At 53.9% G+C, this 7,422-nt stretch overlaps 1 protein-coding gene across 2 annotated transcripts in view; it reads left to right on the top strand.

The window, feature by feature from the left end:
• The first annotated feature begins 989 nt into the window (after positions 1 to 989).
• VANGL2 (VANGL planar cell polarity protein 2) overlaps positions 990 to 7,422 on the top strand; it is a 42,921-nt gene continuing 36,488 nt past the window's right edge. For both annotated transcript variants that reach the window (XM_044991727.1, XM_044991726.1), the window contains exon 1: positions 990 to 1,079. The gene's annotated coding sequence lies outside the window, so the exon portion shown is untranslated. The remainder of the gene's footprint in view (positions 1,080 to 7,422) is intronic.

Here is a 7,422-nt window from a genome sequence, read left to right as displayed (position 1 = left end):
AGTCCCAATATTTGGGGCTTTTTCTTATATAGGCGCCTATTTCCCCCCACCCCCGTCCTGATTTTTTACATTTGCTGTCTGGTCACTTAAAGCCATGAGCGGTGCCACTGCAGTCACGCGGCCATAGTAAATATTTGCAGGATCGGGGCCCTTGTTTTCTGCCATCAGTCATTATTTTCAGCCTGTGGGGGTCTCTCTCTGTGGCTTTACCCCCATCTTCTCCCTTCGCCTCCAACCCCCAAGCAGCAGGCCAGACACACTGATGCCCAGGGATTGCGCCAGGTTAGGAATCCATCTCATTTCCCCTCCCCTCTCGCTTGTGGGAAAATCACAGGAAAGTCGCGTGCAATAATTTCGGTTTCCCCCCTCCTAAAATCTGGGAGGGCTGGATGGCCCCTTCCTCTGGCAGGAATCTTAGAAAACGGCCAGACAATGCTCTTCCCTCCCCCCGCCGCCTGCTCTTTCCCTTTAACACCAACACACTACAACCCATTGCGGGGACTCTGGGAACTTCATCCCTGAGACAATGGGAGCGCTGGAGGGAGAGGGAACCGGTTCCTAGAACAGCCTGGGGGTGGGGGGTGCCGGGGCTCCGGACTTGTGTTCACACACACGCAGGCTGGCAGGAGGAATCTGCAATTTCCAGGCGCTTTTCTTTCCAATCGGATTTTTTTTTTTTAACCTTTTGCAGGCGGCTCCACGTGAGGGAAGCCGCAGGCTGGGAACCTGAGGGCATTTCCCGTGGATTTGGGAAGGGGGCATTTTGGAAGCGACGCTTTTTGCTTTCCCAGTTGCTGGTGTTGCGAGGAGGAAAGTGTGTGCGGCGAGGAAGACAAAGGCCACAATTAAATTGCAGTTTTGTGTGTGTGGAGGGAGGCAGCGGCTGCGAGCTAACAAAAGGCAAAGGAGGATACACAAGAGAAGCTGCCTCCTGGTTTTACACCGAAGTGGCCGCGGGCTGCCCGGGCGCTGCGGTGGCGAGTGGATTCGCCCGCTGGAGCGTCGGAGCAAAGTTTGCACCCCCCCGGCGCCCGAAAATGCAAAGGAGCCGAGCGGGCTCCTGCGCTCCCATTGTCGGGGTGAGTCCCGGGCAGCAGGGGAGGCTTGGCGGGGTGGGGGGTTTGCAAGAGGAGATTCTTCCTTAACACGGGTGGGCGGGGGGGTTTGTGGGCTTGGATAATGTGCAGGATTTTAATTGTTGCTTCTCTTCCCCCCCCCTCCCAACACAAAAAGGCCTTAGGAGCCAGGGACTTTCCTGGGGTTGTGGCCAGGTGGGGAATGCGGGCGGCGGGGAGGAGCTGAGGGATGGAGAGGGAAAGATTTATTATTATTTTTTGGAAGGAGGGAGCCTGATGAGATGGAAAGCGGCCTGCTGTTTATTTCCCACCTCCTGTGTGTGTGTGTGTGGGGGGTATTTTGTTTGTACGGGGGGGGCATGGTACATGGCTCATTTCCTCGCTCCCTGGCCTTTGCAGATGGAGCATGTTCAAGAGGGGGGTTGTCGGGAGGCTGCCGGGTCCCTTTTGAATGATCAGAACCACCCCTATGTTGTGTGCCCCCCCCCGGTGGAATAGATCCCACATGCGCTGTAGGTGAGGCTGGAGGGTCTGGGATCAAACTGGGGACACAGGGGAGGAGGGGGGACGTGGTCTGAGTATATTCCTACAAGTCTCTTTTTTTTTTTTTTTTTTTGGCCTTTGGTTTAAAAATAATTTGCCCTGGAAAAATGAAATGTGAAATTCGTGGTGTGAATTGAAGTGCCTGCCAGGTGGAAAAACGAGGAGGTGTTTGAGACCCTCCTCCCCATACAGAAAAGCTGGGTGTGTTTTAATGTCTGGGTTGTCCATGCGGTGTAGGGCTGGGCTGTGCACGATTATAGCTGCACGAGTGCAAACCTCAGTGCAAAAAGTGGCACGTGCTGGTGTAAACAGTGGTGTGCCCCCATCCAGGTGAAAGCAGGGTGAGCCATCACTGGTGCAAATCGCCTTTTTTTTTTTTTTACACCAGCGCTAGTGTGTCTACACTTGGGCTTTGCATTGGGGTAACTACATCAGTGCAAAAACTCTCCAGTCTAGACAAGACTTAAATGTCCCTGTGGTGCAGAGGGGGAATTTCTCAGAGCTGGTGCAAATTCAGAAAACTCTAGTATCATTGCACAATTCATGCAAACGAAAGATGGTGACCTGGCCTGGCGGCTGGGCTAATATCACCTTGATTTGGGGCAGGCCAGAGGAGTTTGTATCATTTTCACCTGGGGGATATTCTCTTTTTTTGAGGCAGTAGCAAAAATAAGTTTTGATGGGGGGTGGGGAGAGGTGTAACTGATTGATGCACCCAGTCAGATTCACTGGGATCTGCCTGTCATGCTTTCCTCTGCCAGCTTTGCTCGCCTGGATCTGTGAGAGCGAGGGGCTGGATTCTGATCTCACTTGCACCAGTCCTACTCCGGTGCACCAAAGTTAACTACTAAGGAGTTACTCCCCATTTACCCCAGATGTGAGACCAGAATCCGGCCCCAGGTCTCTGTCTGGCTTGGGAAGTTTTTCTCATCATGGAAGGGTGAGTGAGTCGATTTCCCCTTCAGGCCTTGAAGTAATAACTGAAGAGGAGGTTTAAAAGAAAATTAGCTTCACAGGGCCCCTGGGGTTGGCTATTGCTTAATCACAGCAGTTCTGGATTGTGTTGGGACTGATCTGGGCTCGGAGGCAGCCGGAGTCTGATCCTGATCTCCCTTAACACCAGCGCGACTCCCCTGGCGTTACTGCTGCTCTGTGCTCCGAATCCCTCTGACTTAATGAACAGATGACTTCATTTCGATGAGGAGATGGCTCCTTTCCTGGCTGGGAAGCTCAGGGGAGCCTGGTTGGCTGGGGTGTTTAGTTTGTGGTGCTGGGGACAGAAGAATAGTAATCAAGGGTTAAAGTGATGTCAGAGGCCTTCAAGCAAAACTCGACTGAACTTTGTTTCGTGGATTTCAAGGCTGGAAGGGATGCGTCTGATCATCCGGCCTGACCTCACGCATTACACAGGCCAGAGAACGTCACTCAGTGATTCTTATATTAAACCTACTAGTGTGGGGTGGAATTTGCTTTCCAGGGGAGATCTGGTGACACACTCTGGCCTGGAAGAGCTCGGTGCCTGTGGCATTGCACGTGAGCTGTAGGTGAAGCCGAATTGCACGTGGATCCGTGTGGGGTGAAGCCCTAGCCAATGCGGAGGAGAGATGACCAAGGCTTGCAGGGGGGCTGGAACTAGGGGGCCCACCTGGCTGGAAGTGGTTTCCATCCTAGGCAGGGGTTAGAGCTTGGTTCAATGGTTCTCAGCACCCCAGTGAGACCCGTTGTCCCAGCGCCCCTGAGCGCTTGTTAAATCAAACGCAGAGCTCGGGTTGCCTGCCTTGGGGAGGTGAAGAACTTGCAGTGGCAGGGAGCCGTGGAGTCTCAAAGCTGATGGTGACACCTTCGCTTGGGGTGATCATGGCTCAGCGAGGGTCCCACCAAGTGCGCTGAAGTGCAGGTTCTGGGGCGGAGAGGAGATGTGTGGCGCATTAGAGGGGAGAAATGGTGAGTCTTCCATGAGTGGCTGCATGGGCTAGAGGTAGGGCACTGGACTGGGAGTCAGGAGACCTGGGTTCTGTTCCTAACTCTGCCACTGCCCTGCTGTGCCCTCCGTGCCTCGGTTTCCCTTCCTGCTCTTTCCCGGGCTTGTCTCTTTCGAATGTAAGCTCTTTGGGGCTGTTGGTGTCTCTCGCTGTGCGTGCAGCGCCATGGGTCTCTGATCTTCTCTGGGGTCTCTGAGCTCGACTGTAAGGTTCGTCCTGTGGAGATGCAAAGCAGACAAGACAGTGGTGAGGGAGCTGTGAGGGTGAATCCCTTGCCAAAGGCACATGGGCTGCGTGAATCGCTGGAGCAGGAGGAGAAGCTGCTTGTGGGTCTAGACCTGGGGATCCTGCAGGCTTCTGTGCTGCTTATTTAGGGCCTGACCCTGCAAAGGCTCCATTCGAGGTGGACCCCTTTCCTATATGGCACCCCAGTGACAGGCCCCAATAGGGGGCCTGACTCGGCATTGTCCTGCCCTTTGTGTGGTTGTCTGCAGCCGTGCGAAGGGAGCGTATTGCTCTTGTGTTCTGGTAGCATTCTGCGCACCCTTTGCACGGCTGCGGATGACTGCCCGTGGTCTGGCGTAGTGGAGGCAGACACCCGGCCAGATTCTGTCTGCAGCTGTGCGAAGGGAGCGTATCGCTCTTGTGATCTGGTAGCATTCTGCGCACCCTTTGCACGGCTGCGGATGGCTGCCCGAGGTCCGGCGTAGTGGAGGCAGACACCCGGCCAGATTCTGTCTGCAGCCATGCGAAGGGAGCGTATCGCTCTTGTGATCTGGTAGCATTCTGCGCACCTTTTGCACGGCTGCGGATGACTGCCCGTGGTCTGGCGTAGTGGAGGCAGACACCCGGCCAGATTCTGTCTGCAGCCGCACAGGTGTAAACCCAGAGCGAATCCATCGATGCGGCTCTGGATTTGCACCAGCCTAAACTGCAAACAGGATCTGGCCTCCTGCGCTCTAGGCACCTTCGCAGGTGTGTTCTGCGTTGCCCCGCAGGTGCCGTCTCACCCTGCGCTCTTCCCGCCATCCGAGCACGTTGGTGGACAAATCCCAGGGTGCGGGAGCTGTGATTATGGCAGCGTAACATTCCAGCCCTAAAACTGCAGGCAGCCTTGGTGCAAGCGGCTGAGCAGCTGGCACCAGCTCCTCCAGATGTGACCGGGTCTCCGTGGGTGGGAAGGGGGCAGTGTGGTCTGGTGGTTAGAGGAAGGAGCAGGAGTTGGCCCTGCTGGGTTCTCTTCCCGTCTCTGGGGGAGCAGGACTCACCTGAGCACCATTCCCGGCTCGGCTGCTGGATGGCAAATCACTTCCCCTCTCCGCGACTCTGCCTTCTGGTCGGGGCGATGAGGAGGATAGTTCTGATAATTCTAAGTTACTCAGACACTTGGAGATTCTGGGATTAGAGCTCTGGTGGGTTGACCAGGTTTGGTTTGTTGGGTGAAGTGAATTTGGGGCAGGGGCTGTCACTCACTTGCCAGGTTTGTACAGGGCCTGGCACAGTGGGGCCCAATCTTGGCTGGGACTAAGTGCCACTGAAATATAAATATTTACTAATAGGAGTTTGTAAAGAAACAGAAATCCCCCCACCCCCACGCACATTTGCTTCAGAATATGAGCCGCTAAAGAGTGTAAAACCTTCCCTCCAGGAAGCCAGCCCCACTTCTCAAACATGAATGGCTTAGCTTTGATGGGCAACCCTGATGGGCAACCCTGGGTTCAAATCCCTCCCTTGCCACAGACTTCCTGCGTGACCCTGGGCCTAGCCGCTCCGTGCCTCAGTTTCCCATCTGTACACTGGGGACGGTAGCCCTGCCCTGCCGCACAGGGGGGCTGGGAGGATAAGTACATCAGACTGCGGGGTGCACAGATGCTAGAGGAACGAGGGCCAGGGAGAGCAGAGATGGGTACCGGTTAGGATGGGGGAAATCGAGGCAGAGCCCCTGGCCCAGGGACACGCTCCGACGGCGTCCTGGCTGCCCGGTTGTGGGCGCCTGCTCCGCAGTCTCGCTTCACGGCTCCACGTTCATGTAAATGAGCAGGATTTCTGCGCTGGTTGGTGCCCGGGTCAGGGTGGACGCAGAGGTTAAAGTGAGGGTGATGGGAGCAGTTGACCTCCCTGTTCCAAGCCTCTGCCCTGTCCTTGGGGTGAAGATCGGGCCGTGTCCCGGGGCTGCTCACTTCCCCGCTCATGTTGTCTGGGGCTAATGAGGTGGCTTTGATCTGCAAGGAGGCCCCCTGGGAGGGGGCCTGGGGTGGAAAGAGGAGACACAATGGTCTGGAAGTTGCAGTTGGCAGCGTGTGAGGCTGGGCTGAGAGTGAGCGGGTGGGGGTGGAGGTGGGGGCGAGCTCTCCATTGCCAACTGTGGGGTGTTTGGGAACTGAAGTTCTCTGGGGCGGGAAGACAGGGCTGTTAGGAAACGGGACTTCTCTGCCCCTGCCCGTGGCAATGCCCCGCGTCTGCACTGCGCTTAGGTTAAGCCCGCTGGCCAGTGCCATGCTGTTCCTCCTTGGGGATCTGGGCCAGGAGGGCATGTTCTGACGGGTCTCTCTCTGCAGCTCCTGCTTGTGAACCGGAGAGGGCCCAAGCGGGATTCTTGCTGCCAGAGTGAGCTGAGGGCTGTTTAACTAGAGGACTGAGATAGGGAAGCGTGGGAGCAAATGATCCATCCCAGGGCTGCTCTGGGTCTCTTAACCAAAGGTGCCTGTTTCATCCCCTGGCGTGGGTACAAACCAGGCCCATTTTACAGTGTGATTCGCTTGTGTAAAATCATGCCGGGCTGGCGTAACACCCATGCAAAGGGAGGGCGGAGTGGCTGTGAAAGCATTGTGATTTAGTTGCCTTTTACAGGCAGATTGCACTGGTGTAAATGAATGCACGAAGTGCAAGGCATTGGAGAATCACTCCCCAGAGATTTTCAGTGGTGCACAACACGGTTGCTACTCCTGCTATCTGGATTAGAAGCCGGTTTTCCAGTCCAGTTCTTGTCTCTTTGAGGAAAGTTGCACCAGTGTAATTCAATCAGTTTTTAGATAGATTTAGTTAAAGTGGTGCAAACCCATGCTTGCATCAGCTTGCGCCTGTAATTTACTGATTGAAGCGGTTTTAGGTGCATCGGCATTAGGGGATTTGCACTGATTTAACTAGATGGATTTAATATAGATTTTAGTTAAACCAATACAACTTTTCTCATATAGATAAGGCCAAAGGGACCTGGTAGAAAACTCAAACGACCCCCCCCCCCAGATCCTGAGATAGGCTTAAAATCCTGAGTTTTAGGGGGGTGGGGTGGAATAATGAAATTGGGTTTCTGGTTTTTGCCTCCCTTGAATCAGGAGGACTAGAAACATACTTTGTGAACTCTCACAATTTTCTCCCATGTCTCATAATATTTGGTGAAGCCCCTGTGCTTGGAATCATGTGACTGTGTGAGAATCCCAGCTTTTATCTTTTAAAGTAAAGTGTGTAGCTTTTGTGGTTGCAGAGAGAAGCCTGAAAATATGTCCAGAATGCGCCATAAAAGCTCAAAATCTAGCAGGCAAATAAAAAATCCCACGAAGTGTATAATTTAAAAAACAGTCTGGCTTAAAAAAAATTACAAATCTCACGCTTTTTGGACCCAACTCAAGATTTTTGAATACTTGACATTGGCAATACTGAGTCTTGTAATCACATGCCTCTGGGAGCTGTGGCTTTGAGAAGAAAACATGGGAAGTGATCAAAGAATATATAAACTAATGAAAATAAAGCCTAGAGAAGGCTGGTCGGGAATGTCGGTTCTCCCCATCTCATAACACAGGAACAAGGTGGAAATTAAACGC

The sequence above is a fragment of the Mauremys mutica genome, chromosome 17 (assembly GCF_020497125.1).
Source record: "Mauremys mutica isolate MM-2020 ecotype Southern chromosome 17, ASM2049712v1, whole genome shotgun sequence".
Classification (NCBI taxonomy): Eukaryota; Metazoa; Chordata; order Testudines; family Geoemydidae; genus Mauremys; species Mauremys mutica.
The sequence above is the reverse complement of the archived record's forward strand: the minus strand, read 5'-3'. Positions and strand labels throughout refer to the sequence as shown.